The sequence below is a fragment of the Oryzias latipes genome, chromosome 7 (genome assembly GCF_002234675.1).
Source record: "Oryzias latipes chromosome 7, ASM223467v1".
Taxonomy (NCBI): domain Eukaryota; kingdom Metazoa; phylum Chordata; class Actinopteri; order Beloniformes; family Adrianichthyidae; genus Oryzias; species Oryzias latipes.
The window spans coordinates 11,117,717-11,131,538 of NC_019865.2; positions in this window are offsets into that span (position 1 = coordinate 11,117,717).

Sequence of the window (13,822 nt, forward strand, 5' to 3'; positions counted from 1 at the left end):
CATGATTTTCATTGGAGTATTTAGCTGTTCCTGTGAGTAAGATTATGTCTCAACAATTTTTCTATGATTAAATCAACACATTGAGACATGTTTTTACTTTTCTTTTCCACAATTCTGAATACTATTTTCAAATGTCATCAGCAGAGTGCCATATCTTTTTTTGAAATTGTTGACATTTTTGCAGGAACAAGTCCAAAAAAAGGCTTAAAAGTAAAGTATCAACTCTCTTGTCATTTTGTAAATAAACCATGTGTGACCAATTCATTATATATTTGTGATTGATTCCCATTTGCAGTGGACTGAAATGAGTGTGAGCCTAGCAACAAAGATTTGCAGTTCATTTATAGCTTAAGTAAGTGCCAGACCTTTTTTTTTGTCAATAAGGTGACATACGAGTGGTTGCTTTAGCTCATTAAAAAAAAAGACTCATCTCCCTTTGTGGAAGTATAGTGAATCATTTAAAAGAAAAAACATTTTAAACAAAGTCACATGCTTAAAAGGAAAAGTGAATTCTAAGGGCATATGTATATAATAGGAACATCTGTATTGTAATAGATTTGAAAGATATTAGTTTGTGTTTGTCTCGGAAGATACTGTCTCGTTTAAGATGTTTAACACCTCCAAGTCTACAATGCTCTTGTTACTCTTTGATTAGTGTTGATGCTCTGACTGGGTCTGGTTTTCTTTTTGCTCGAATGATCCAATCCCTTTTCTCAGCTTCTGAAACAGGAGGCTTTAAATCCCTGCGTGTTGGGAACATCCCCATGTGGATATCCACTCCCTCATTCAAGGACAAATCAGCAGCTGAGCTGAGCTGAGAAATGGTGCTTGGTGCTTTGGGTGTTCCACTACAGTGTCCAACTGAGCTGCACTGTGGTGAGGCGGTGTCACTTTGCCTGCAGGGAAGGAAGAGTGGCAGATTCTGGCTCATTTATCTTCCGTGTGACACAGAGAAGACGAGATGTGACCACTGCAGATGGGATCACAGAGCAGGGCTTCTTTTTCGTTTTGTTATGCATGCAAGTGTAGCACCGTCGTGGCAGCAGGCACTCAGCTGCTTCATCGATTAAACTCCACAAATTGAATGTCGCCACCATCTCTACAACACCAAGATTTTTTTCTCCAGTGACATGAAACAGCCTTGTTTTACCTCCTTGACAGGGAGTTCATTATGTTGAGTCAGATTCACTGTCCCATAAAATAGGGGACAATCCTTTGGGTGAAGTCGATGTATTGGAGGTTGTTACCTGCTTTTTTAGAATTTCCCTGAGAGCAACTGGGGAATTTACAAAATCCTTTTGTAGTTTAAATGTCTGATGTTCTCCGGCAATAACATGTTGAAAATCTCAAACACTGTGTTCAGAGTCCACTGGTGTCATTTTCTTTCGTAGTGTCACAGTTTAATTCATTCAAATATTTTTTTTTAAATAAAAGAAACTATTTATAGGATTTATTGAGAGCTGTCAAGCATGCAGGATTTGTGTCATGCTGCAATATTCCCGATGGTTGGAAAGTGAGGATTGCACATTTTAATAAAAGAAAAATAATGGAGGGGGTATTTCTCATATCCTCTGACGGATCTGTTGATGAGGCATGTGTGACTGGAGGGAGGAAGACTCAGCTGTGTGACAGCCAGCATTTCCTCCCCCTTTTTCTAAATCAACTTCATATCCAAAACAAACTTTTAATTAAGTTGTAAGTTATCAGGTTTAGCATTAAACCAGGTTAACGGTTGACTTGTGATCTTTAAAGCTCCAGTTCTTTCACCTATTTGCCAATTTCTGTGGTTGTAAAATAAAGAGTGAAAGTCAACCGAGTGAGGTTACAACTTTTTAAAAACCTCAGTTAATCGTGTTTATGTCTAAATGTATTTTTCTGTTTTTATATAGCAACCAAAGTATTGTTCTCTGTTTTGAAAAATGTATTCATTTGATTATACTTAGCTATTAACCTTTTGTTCTTTTCTAATCTTTTGTACATATTTTTTCCATTCATATCTTTAGTAAACTTAAGCCAATTTTAAACATAAAGCTAAAAAATTGTTCAGCTCATTAAGGACATTAGTTGCTTTCTTAAGCCATTTTTTTCAGGAACTTTTATTTTCTGGGCAAAATTGCAGCAATTTTTTCCCTATGAAAGTGAATGGCTCCAAAAGTTTTGGTTGCCATGACTTTAGAATATTTTCAACTAAATTATTCAACCATCAAATTGTTCAGCTCTCTGTGAACTTTTGAGATGCTTTTGAAATAACTTATCTACATTTCACTTACATTACTTCATTTTTTTTCTACATAAAACACAAACAGAAGTCAATGGAGCTGTTGCTTCAACTGCCCCAGCTTTAAAATGTATCTCCTCACATGGTTTTGGAGATCGATAACCATTCCAAAGTAGTCAGAGGAAAGCATTTCTCAGAGTTGACCTTTCTACTCTTTTAACTCTTTCATCCTTTTTTTCTTTCAGATACAATTTTTTTGTTTTGTGGTGTGGGGGGGGGGGGGGTTCTCAACAGTTCCTTCACCCTAACACAAATATTCATGTTTTGAGGATTTTTGACGGTACAAAATAGTTTTTAGCTTTTTTCTATTTAAAAAGTGTTATTTGTTATTTTTGCTGCCATATCTGTGTAGATTTTCATTCATCCACGTTGATTCCATCAAAGTACTAAAGCAGTCAAGTGGACCCTTCTTTTATTATTGAAGACTTTTCACTTCTTCCACACGAGGGTCGACACCTCCCAGGTAGCCGTAAAGGTTTTGCTTCAGCTCAACACATTTCCAACACCATCAGTCTGCTTCACACTATGCAAATTCTCTGACTGTTTCCTCGCACAGAAATGACAAGCTGCTTGTAATCATGAAGCACTTCAAAGCATCAGCTGCACAGTGATAGGCAAGTTCAATAAATAACTGACACATACATGCATTAGGATAAACTCTTCCATATTCCTCTGTGACATTTTTGGGATAATCAGAATTGTGCAGCTTCTCAACCTTCCTTTTCTTTGTATGGCATCTGCATCTGTTTTCCGACACATTTAGCAGGAAACGCATTGATTTTAATATTTAAAGTTTCTTCTTAATTTATGAATAAAATTTACAAACAAGTCAACTTGAAATGCTTTTCAGATATCCATGTGAAAGTAGGACAATTTCTGGGCACTGTTTTAAATTCTGTGCAGAGCCAGCGTCAATACGCACAGCGTATGTATTCAAATGTTAATCTTGAACCGACAGAAGCAATCCCCAGAGTGGTAATTTAAGTCTCTTCAGCTGCATAGATCACCTTACTTTGAACACCAAACTTGTTAGCGATATAATCTGGAGAAGTGTAGTTACAGAGAATGTCCCTGCCTCTCCACACATTGAACATTTCATCCACCGGTAGCCTGACCTACATCATATCATCTGTGTGCTCAACTCAATACATATTCATTGGGCTCCCTTAATCATAAGACAACCCCTTGAGCAGAAGAAAATCTCTAATTAGCGGTTATCATCCAGCAGCAGTTCATCGTGGTGCCTTGGTCTGGTGCATCACCTGTTTTTGACCCAGTGGGCTCCAGTTTTTGTCACACATGGTTACGTCTGCTGCCACGGATGTGGTCACATGTAAAATAGAAGTTGGGATGAGCTCCTGTTTCATCTTTAGATATTGAATTTTTTTTAACTTTTTCTTCTTTCTTTTTTTTTTACAAACTACTGAAGTAAGAAGAGAGACCCAGTCAAATCAGCATGCCATGTAGCACAGTCACTTGTGATCTGATCTGATTTGTGGTCATGTCTGTGCAATCCAGATGAAAGGCATTGCATCAGAATGATGGTTGAAAATAAAAACCAGAATCTTGTTTGTGTTTGTAAAGTCCATTAATAAGTCAAGAATAAATTGGACTCTGCAGCAAACTCCACACTGCAATGTCTTTGCAATTTATTGTTGTTTTTTTTAAACAAGATTTAAGGACCTTTGAGCCAAAGATGAAAGCTTCCAGTCAGAACAGATGTCCTGACATAAACCCAGGTATGAGTTAGGCTGATGAATAGCTTGTTGTATCTACACCACATTTCTCCAAATTTTATGAAAGCCCTAAAAAACCTTAAATTCGAGATTCTCCAGCTTTGACTGACGTTTCTGTTTAATTGTTACCAATTTGCTCTGAGTTAAACCATTCCAATTCTAAGTAATGCCTTTTTTTAAAAGTACACCAGCTTTAGTAATTCTAACATGTAAAATTGATAAAGCAGCCCAGTAAATTGCAGATAATAGGAGGCAAATGCCTGCAGTTAGGTTGAATAGGTCAGTAGGCTTAGATTGCAGTGGTGGAACAGGTCTGAACCAGTCTCTCAGCACAAATGTAATTATCCACAAAAGTAAAAATGCTCCAGCATATTGGGGACAATATTTTTTAGCAAAAAGTGTGTTACAGAAAAAAATGAGTCAGAACATCAAAAGGAATGAATAGGCATAAAGTTTTTAAAATGGAGAACAAAGCTGCAGTGTTTTTAGATGTTCTAAAGAGAAACTTTTAAAGCAATATTTCTGCTCAAAGAACTTCTTCCTGCAAAAAACCACTCAACGTTTTCACTCCTTTTCTGATTTAAAAGCACTTTGTTAATTTATTCTCCATCAGCAAGTCAGCTGCTCATACTCTGCTTTCCTGGCATCCTTGTGCAACCATAAAGGTTAAAAAAGTGCTTTAAAGAAGCTACTAACTACAGAGGAGAACGAAATTTTCCTCAGATTGTCAAGAAACCAAACCTTTGAGCTGCAGGGTTCACTCCCTTTTAGACAAATGCCCAGCTCAGAGGGACAAATAAAATCATCTGGCGGGTTTAAATAACAGTGTCCACTGAACTGTGTGACATACTCGATTAAATCACTTCTTGCTGTTTCTATAATTATATTTAATTTTACCCGTGAAACCTCAAAAGCTGAAGACCTGCCAAAATGTTTCCTTCTGCCAAACTGATTGATCCTCACAAAAGCAGACGTGCCACGGCGCACACATTATATCACTGTACTGTTGGCACACCACAAGTGACTACACATAACCCCAAACAAGCCCTCGAATGTTCTCCACAGACTGTGAGCAAATACACTCGTTATTTTTAGGCGGGTTGGCACAAATATAAAAAGATGAAACAGACACACTCGCCAGTGTTTCTTTCTCTGAGCAGCAGTTTATTTTCAGAAGCTGAAGATATTCCCTCATTATCGACGCCTGCAAGCATGAACCGTAAAAGTCACGCTGTCCAGTGTCAATCAATAAAAGAAAATGAATTGTGTTACCTTAGAGACAGGGAGGCAGAGAGAAATTTAACGTCTGTTCATCTGCTGAACTCCAGCGGTCAGCACCATCCATATTTTCTATTCTAGCTTCCTCTTCAGCAGCATCACACTCACTAATCAGTCTACCTCAGCAAGCAATTTAGCTTATGTTGACTGAAACTCAGAGTATCTGCCACGCATCTTTAAAGAAAGATATGATTAAGATTCTTATTAAAGCACATATATTAGTAGTGTGAGCAGCACAGCTGTAACTTGTTTCTTTCCAACACAAAAGGACTTGTTTGACTTCGTTTTTAACCCCAATGAGTTTGGTCTTAACAGCTACAGACCCCCAAAGAGGCAGAATTTTTTTGTTTGATTTCCCTTTTAGGTTGCAGGGATTTCATCACATTGTTTTCCAAAACAATTTCCATGCAAATCATTGGGTTTATCCCCCATGCACTAATACACAGCTGTGAGGTGTGTACTTTGGCTGAATGCGACTCTCAGCAGACACTGTTCCCTCTGCAAAAGCTTGTTGAGGAGACACAGCGAGGATTTTCCCAATGCAGGTGCAGGGAAGCACCCCCTGACTGGGTAAACCACGTTACAGCGCGCATCCCTGGATATTATCAAGATTGATCTTCCTCAAAGAAGAGGCACAAAGAGCCAGAATAGCCTTTTGCCCTGTATCTGAGCGCCTGAGTGTCTGGTCATTGTATGCAGAGCATCAGCCTGTGATGGTGTGAACTCCTGTCTCAGGAGTGGCCCTGTATGTGTGACAGTGTGATTAATGGGATTCTACACCCTCTGTGCAAGCTGGCCCTTGTGGCTCTCAAATCTAGATAATGAGGATATTCTGCCTACCCAATGACACCCCCCCCCCCCCCCCCCCACACACACACACACACACACATACACACACCACCACCACCACCAAAACATACACTTTCTCTATCCCTGTGCATATGCCCTCTGGTGCAGCCATCACAGCCAGAAGATGCCCAGAGCGGGATTTAGTCTTGCGATTTTCTTTGTCGTGTCATTTTAAATGGCGGTGCACATCTGCAGCCTCAAAGTAGCTTTTAGTAGCAAAGACGTTTTTAGAGGCAGACAAGAAAACTGCATCAGCGGACAGGAGGCAGTAGGGTCTGCCGATGCTAACAGCTTTCAAAAATTTGAGCCTTTCCTCACAACTTGGCTCTGGTATGTCCCTGTGGAAGTGCTGATCTTGCTCTCCTAAAATATTCTATAGTCAAATGTGTAGAAGAAGGGGACTATGCTATGTTTAACTTTACATAAGCATTTGTATCATATTTTATACATTCGTTTTTGAGTCCCCCTATTTCATTAACATTAAAACTTACCAGATTTATAAACACTGTGTGCACAACTTGGTCCGTGTTCTCTGTCATGTAGTTCATCTTCATTCCACTGGGGGCAGTAGAGGAGCTTTTTCTGCTCACTTAAAAATGGCAGAAAGTTCAAAATGTGTGATGAGATTTCATTTTCCCTCAATGAAATCTCAAAAAAACTTTTGGCAGAAAAAGTTATGCTAATATTCAAAACCTGGTAGGGCTGAGTGATACATCCATTTTATCAATAGATTAGCAATTGTTAAGAATATTTATTTTGGGAAAATTGTGATTTTATTTTCCCAGCACTCCATTGTTCGGAGTAAGGTCAATGCAAGAAACGGGAGTGTTGACCTTACTCCCAACAATGGAGTGCTGGGAAAATAAAATCACCATTTTCCCAAAATAAATATTATTTAATGGCAGCTAGCAAAGAGTAGCTCGTTCCCAAAACAGGAAGAGTTTCTTCAGTTCTATGGAACTGGTTTGGTTTTGTGAAATCAGACTTGGAGCAAATAAACAGCTAACTGCAAAATCTGCTTCAAGGCTGTAGCTGCCAAAAGTGGGAGTACACCAAATGTGTTTCAACACCCGAAACAGAGACGCTCTGTGGAGTGTGAGAAGTAGCTTTCAACGAGATGCTCAAGTTCACGGTAGCTAACAAAAAATCTGCCCTGATGTTTTACAAATGTTTTTACAGCTTGTATTTAATTGCACTTTGTGCTCAGTCCAAATTCTGAAGGAAATGTAATAAAAAAAAATTGTTAAATGTATTTTGTCATTTGTCATTTTTGTTAAAGACAGTAAAGTAAGGGGGGGGGAAGGATAATATCAGAAATCAAATTCGGTGTTAAAAAATTGGAGATTTTGTGTTTTTGGCCATATTGCCCAGCCCTGAGAACTTATCAATAGTTACTCATTTTTTTAAAAAGACTACTTGCTGTAATGAATTCTTTATACAGCAACACAATGTTAAGTGTGGGTCAAACTTGAGACAGTAATAAGGTACTTTTTTTTCTGAACACTAAAGTCAATATTTTAGCATCTCAAACTAACATTTTTGAGGAAAAAACTTACCAAATTACCCAACATATAATTGATCACATACATCTCATTAAAATTAACAACTTCATCAAAGGGTTTAAAAAGCATCTTAATTCTTCAAAACTTTAAATTTTCTGCCAATTATTTGATGTAGTAGGCTTTGCAGGGTTAAACTTTGTTTAGTTTTTACTTTTAGGCTAAATTATTTCATTTCAAAAGATTCAGGTTACTGACAATTACACATTTCCTGCTATTGAGCTCTTTGTGATGAATGAAACTGATCAATATGATCATTCATGCTCAACACCTATTCTGTTTTTGTGAGTTTTCTTTAGTTTTCTTAGGAGCTGTTCATTCACATTGTCTTGATGCCACAGTGAAGTAGCTGTGATGGAGTGCCTCTCCTTTCTTTTGTGGTTTAGAGGGAACCTCTTAAGGCGACATTAGCAGTGATGTGAAGGAGGTTTTCTGTTCTCCCCTTTTTTGTGTGTGTGCCTGCACTACAATTACTGCGATAAATCAATTCACAAAACTTTTAATCCCGAGAGAATACAATTTTGTAGAACACAGCGGCTTCAAAAGTTGCCCAGATTGAGATGTGGAAATAAGACATCTCCTCACGGCGCTTTCCTTTGAAGCTTGTTGCAGCTGTACCGGTTTACGTGAGCTGGCATCATCAACACTCACAGTTTCATCATGTAGATGATGTTTGTGTGATGACATTCGCCTGAGCGAAAAAGACACAAGCAACACAGATCACGTTGTTTGACCCTGTTCCAAAGAGGATTTAACTGTATGCAGCCTTTGTTCATTCAGGAGGCTGAAGCTGAAAGAAACTGACCACAGATTATGGAGTTTTTGCTTTGCTCTATTCTGTCTCACCATAGAACAAACACAACAAAAGACACAACAATTAAAATAGAAAGACGTTTTTTTAGATAATAATGAAAAACCCAACACACATGTCAGATGATTAAAATTGAAAGAAAACACTGATTTCGATTTCTAACAACATATTGATTTCTTGTTGGTGCACATCTAAACCGTAATTATTATGTTTCTCATTCTGAACACAACTGCTGCTCCAAGTCCATAAAGAGCAAAACCAAAGTGAAAGAAATTCAGAGAATAATCAGCAACGAAGCAAATGTTGCACCACAACAAACGTATGCCAAAATAAAACACCACAATGTAAATATGACACCAAAAAAAAACTTAAAATGTCGCATCTATGAAAATGTTTTCTGAAAAACTGGTTGAAGCATCAACAAGAAATAAAAACTTGAGTGCTCTTCAGGTTTTTCATTTAAGTTGATCCCAGCTGATTAGTTCTTTAAACATCTCCATCATACATGTTTTTTTTTCGAATATTCGTTCACACAATCATTTACATCTTAGGGTCACACAAGAGGAGACAGAAACACTTGATTATCTTGTTTTCACTGTTATTTTACTGAAAAACCAACCCCTTCAATGACTTTACAAAAGTCAACTTTTTATGTTGGAACACTAAAGCTCATTTTACTTTAGCTGGTTGTTTGGCTTTACCTAAATTTATGTTGTTTCCTGGTGTACCGGATAGCTTCTTTGACATTTAGCGCATTCCTGCCTTACTGCCTAAAGCAGCAATTTGGGGTGACACGATTAACCAACCCCAACGGTTGGATCGGTGGAAGCAGAGATCGGGCGGTCAACCTCTTATCAGACTATTGCAGGTTCGATGCCCACCTTGCCTGCCATGTGTTGAAGTGTCTTTGGGTCCATGAGCAAGACACTGAAAATCCATTTATCCTTTTTTTTTTACTATTTTAGTTCTGTTTGTATTTGAGTACGGTATTTTTTTCACTTGATGAATACTAGCAGAAATCAGTAGCAGTGGTGTTTTAAGTGACAATGCACCTTTGCATTTATACATGGTTCTATTTCTCTTTACAGCCTCACGGTACAGAAATGGGTGACAGTAAATCCACAGAAAGTGCAGAGTTTCAGGTCTTGGCACCCCAGTGAGTCAGGAGAAGACAGGAAAGAAAAATATTCTCCCCTGATATAAAGATGCCACCTTGCCATGCATGTGCTTGCATAACTGTGCCCTTATTTAATATCTGTGCAGCATTTCTCAGAGATTTCATTGCACTGATAACTATGCAGGGAGAAAGAGACAGTATTTTCACTGAGGATGCAGCCTGTCATGAAACTGGAGTGATGACCTTCTCTTACACTTGATATCCTGTCAACACGCTTAGCATCAATTTCATAAACAAAGTGAATCTGAATTAGGTTTAGGGAATGAACACACAAACACTTGTCTAAATCAGAGAAAGTGAAAGAGGCAGAATGGAAATTACTTTTGAAAAAGGTTTTTGTTTTAAAAAAGGAGCGTTAGGTATTTAAAAAGAGAAAAGAAATTCTATTCAACAACCAAAAAAACAAACAAACAAACAGAGGAATACCCTGCTTTGAATCAATTTAAAAAAAAAAAAACAGAGAAAGTTTAGTCCACAGTGATTTTTAAACAGAACTGCCATTTTTTATGAGAGTCAGTGTGAAGGTATAAATGCAAATATCTGAGGGAAGACTTTTCTTCTTTTGTGTTTCTGTTGGCAGTGATTTATGAAAGAAGAAAAGGCAGAAAATATCATCTGTGCATTCTCTATCGAAAAAAAGGCAGTGAGACATACTGCCCTCTGTTGGTCGAGCCTGAATCATCTATCATTGTTCATCGAAGTAACTCATTTTGAATTGTTTTACAAACTATTATTTGTGTTTCCCATAACTAATTCCAAGATTTGCATATTTCAGTGCATTTTTTTGTTTTTCTTCTGCAAGAAAAAGCTCCAAGACCCTCATTTCTTTCCTCAAACCAGGTCACATGTCTGAAATAATAAGATTAAAATAAGATGGGATCTTATTTAACTCACTACCCTTTCTTCCTGTCATCCATAGGGTGATGGACAGAGAGAAAACGTGTCTTGGATCTGGCATTGCAAGCATCTGTGAAGCCGACCTGGCCTAATGAAGGAGAGGCAACATTAGCAAGGGGTCAGGCCTCATGACTTCAAGCTGGTGCCATAAAGGAACGGACGCTGGTCTGTGTTTTTGTGTCAGCAGCAGCCATTAAAAACAAACGCACCGGACTCACAAAACTCATTATCTTCGTATGTTGTTGCTGCAGGGAGAAAAAAAGCCGCAACACAAAGGGTGAAGGTTACTGTTACAGCACAAACAGGCCTTCAGAGGGACATCACAGCACACATAGCACCAGTAAAATGAGAAAAAAATGAGAAAATAGTAGCAGACAGAAATACACTTACAACAGTTTGCTTCTCTGTAACATCCCAGCATACTAATTAGAGAGGTTTATTAAACAGAATATCAAGTGGATGACTCACTAAAGTTTGTTATTCTCTTCATCAACTGACTCTACCAGGCCTGAGTCGAAATAAAGAGTCTGTATTCAGACAAAATCATGTTTAATTTTCCACAGCATGTAAAGTGGGAATATAACACATCATCCTGTTGGTTATTCATTTAAATATTTGAAGTCGTATGCAAACAGGCATGAAGTGACAAGAAGGATGTGGGGTTGTGTAAATTGAGGGTAACAAAGAATCTGCCACTTCCAAAAAGAATCATGATGTACTCCTCTTCCTGCTGCACCGGCACTCCAAAGGCACAAGCATGTTGGTCGTTTGATGAAAGCTGGCAATAAACGAAATAGAGCTGACAAGGTTATTAGAAGTGCCACAGGCCATCTTGAAGCAGCTCACATGCCTCATACTGGATTACGGAGAGACATATGATGAAATAAGGAAGCAGAGCTTACTTATTGCAAAGAACCAGAGCAGTTTTCATGGCTTGTAGCTGAATCCATTCATACAAGTTAATTATGCAGATTTTTACATCTTACATAATTTCCTTTTGGAATTACCTCCATAAACAGGTCTGTACAAAACAGCAGGACGTACATTTTTAGAACAAATGTATTTTGTGGGGTCTTTTTGCTCATGGTGCATGCAAACTGAACTTTTATATTAAATATAAAGCATTTGATGGGCAAAAAAGTGACAATTTCATTTTATTGCACAATGCAACAACTGATAAATTCATTTGGACACAAACTAGGAACTAATCACTTCTGGAGTTGATGGTGTTGGCTTGTTGATCATCATTTCCATAATTATGGTTCCAGCACTCTGAATGTCTTCAGGTGTCAGTGTGCAAAATTAAAACAGAAGTCCTCTAGGCTGACATGATTATCAGTAATTACGTACAAGTTTGTCCCTTCAACACCGCTTTAATGCAAATACTCAGTATGTCTTTCGTAAATTAAGATTTGTAGAATGGATGTTCTGGATTTCCATCTGTTGCAACGAAAGAAGTGAAATGTTGACTGTGTTTTATTTTCTTATTTTTCTTTCATTTTTTAAGACACATATTAGTTTTTCGAGTGAAATTCTCAAATGTAAATGAATCTCGTTGAATATTTAAAACTCATTCAATTGCAGAAACATCATGAAAGCTTGAACTGAGATAGTTTTTTGACAGGCCTCCAGATGTCGGCTGTGGAGAAATCCACTTCAAGGTTTTTGGCTGTAAACCCTCCTTGATCAGAACGTTCTTCTGGAAACATTTATCCTTCCTGTCAAGCCTTGTTGTACTTGCTGCAGCTGCTAGTTGGCTGTGTATTGTTTCACTGGGTCCACTTATTTGCCAAGCCTTCTAAAGCAGCTGGACGTTTACAGGATTGTAGCTACATCATGAATTCGAGAATGGAACTTTTTTGAAGTATGTGTGGAGGTAAAGAGGGCATCTTTGTGTGACTGACAATAGACAAATATACATTACATACAGTTAACATTTCAATAAATTATTATTTTTTCTGAAGTTCTTTTTTCTTTGAGGGGAAGAATGTCAAAGTCTTACAGTGTTACAGTCTTTGAGATTCAGGGAACAGCAGGGAACAGCTCTGACTCAGCAGCAGATGGCTGGCATAAACCCCATGTTTGGTTGCTGATGGAGGACATGGTGCAGATGATGATTGCTAAGAAGCTTGGAACTTGGCAGAGATTGAGCAAAAGTAGAAGAAAAAACAAAAGGAAAGAAACATTTAAAGTCCCACTCCGATCATCTTTTAAACTTTCCTAAAAGTGTTCAAGTTTTAGCCAAATTTAAAAACTTGTGTCGTTTCCTACAACATAGTTTCTGCAGAGTAGCTGTAGTTGAATAGAAATTTGCTTCTGAGTTTTGGGCGGGACCGTTAGCGTGAAACAATCCTGACCCCTCTCCCCTTGCCACTGCTGAGAGTGATCTGATTACACTTGCTCCCACTAGCTTACAGCCTCTCACACCCCCAACCTAACATAATTTGAGCCACATTCCAGTTTAGAAGAGGAAAACAAAGACATACATGGATCTAGTCGTCTATAAGTGGATACATCTGAATAAAGTGGAGAAAGTTCTGCCCTTTGTATTTTCTACGTCACACCTACAACCTTTTTCAAACAGTATTTTTTAATCTCCTGATTAACCACAATTTGAAGAAAGAAATCCTAAGAAATGCAATTTTAAAAGTCTTTTTTTGAACTACTTTACACATTTATTACAATTCCAAAATAACACACATATAGCCGGCATATTATTTATATGTGGCTGAGAGAGTGCATGAAACACAAAAACAAATGTTTATGGTTAGTCTAGTACAGGTTCTAGTCCTTTTAGACATGTTTTGTCTAAGAAGAAAAAGGTGAGACCAGATCATCATCAAGTACTGATATCAAATATTAACATTTCAATCAATAACAAAACCAAGAAAACAAATTAGTCGTTTTCCATTACCCACACCTAATGTAAAATAAAATGCCTAGGTTCAGTTCTTTGTATCATTTTATCCCAAAAACAAAGTCAGATTGTTTTCTTAAAAGTCAAATTTGGTCTCAGTGTGTAAAAAATACTGAACTGGTCTGAACTGTTCACAGCAAAGAACACATTTGTTAACATAGAAAGAGGTTGTCAAAAAACAATATTTCAGTGCTATCTCTGAGTGGCATTCAGTTCCACATAAATGTCTGATCTTCATGGGTACTATCTGCTGGCCACTGATTGGACCATTTCCAGCCTTTTGTATTTTGTTAGCCATTATCTTCGGCTTTGGAGCCATA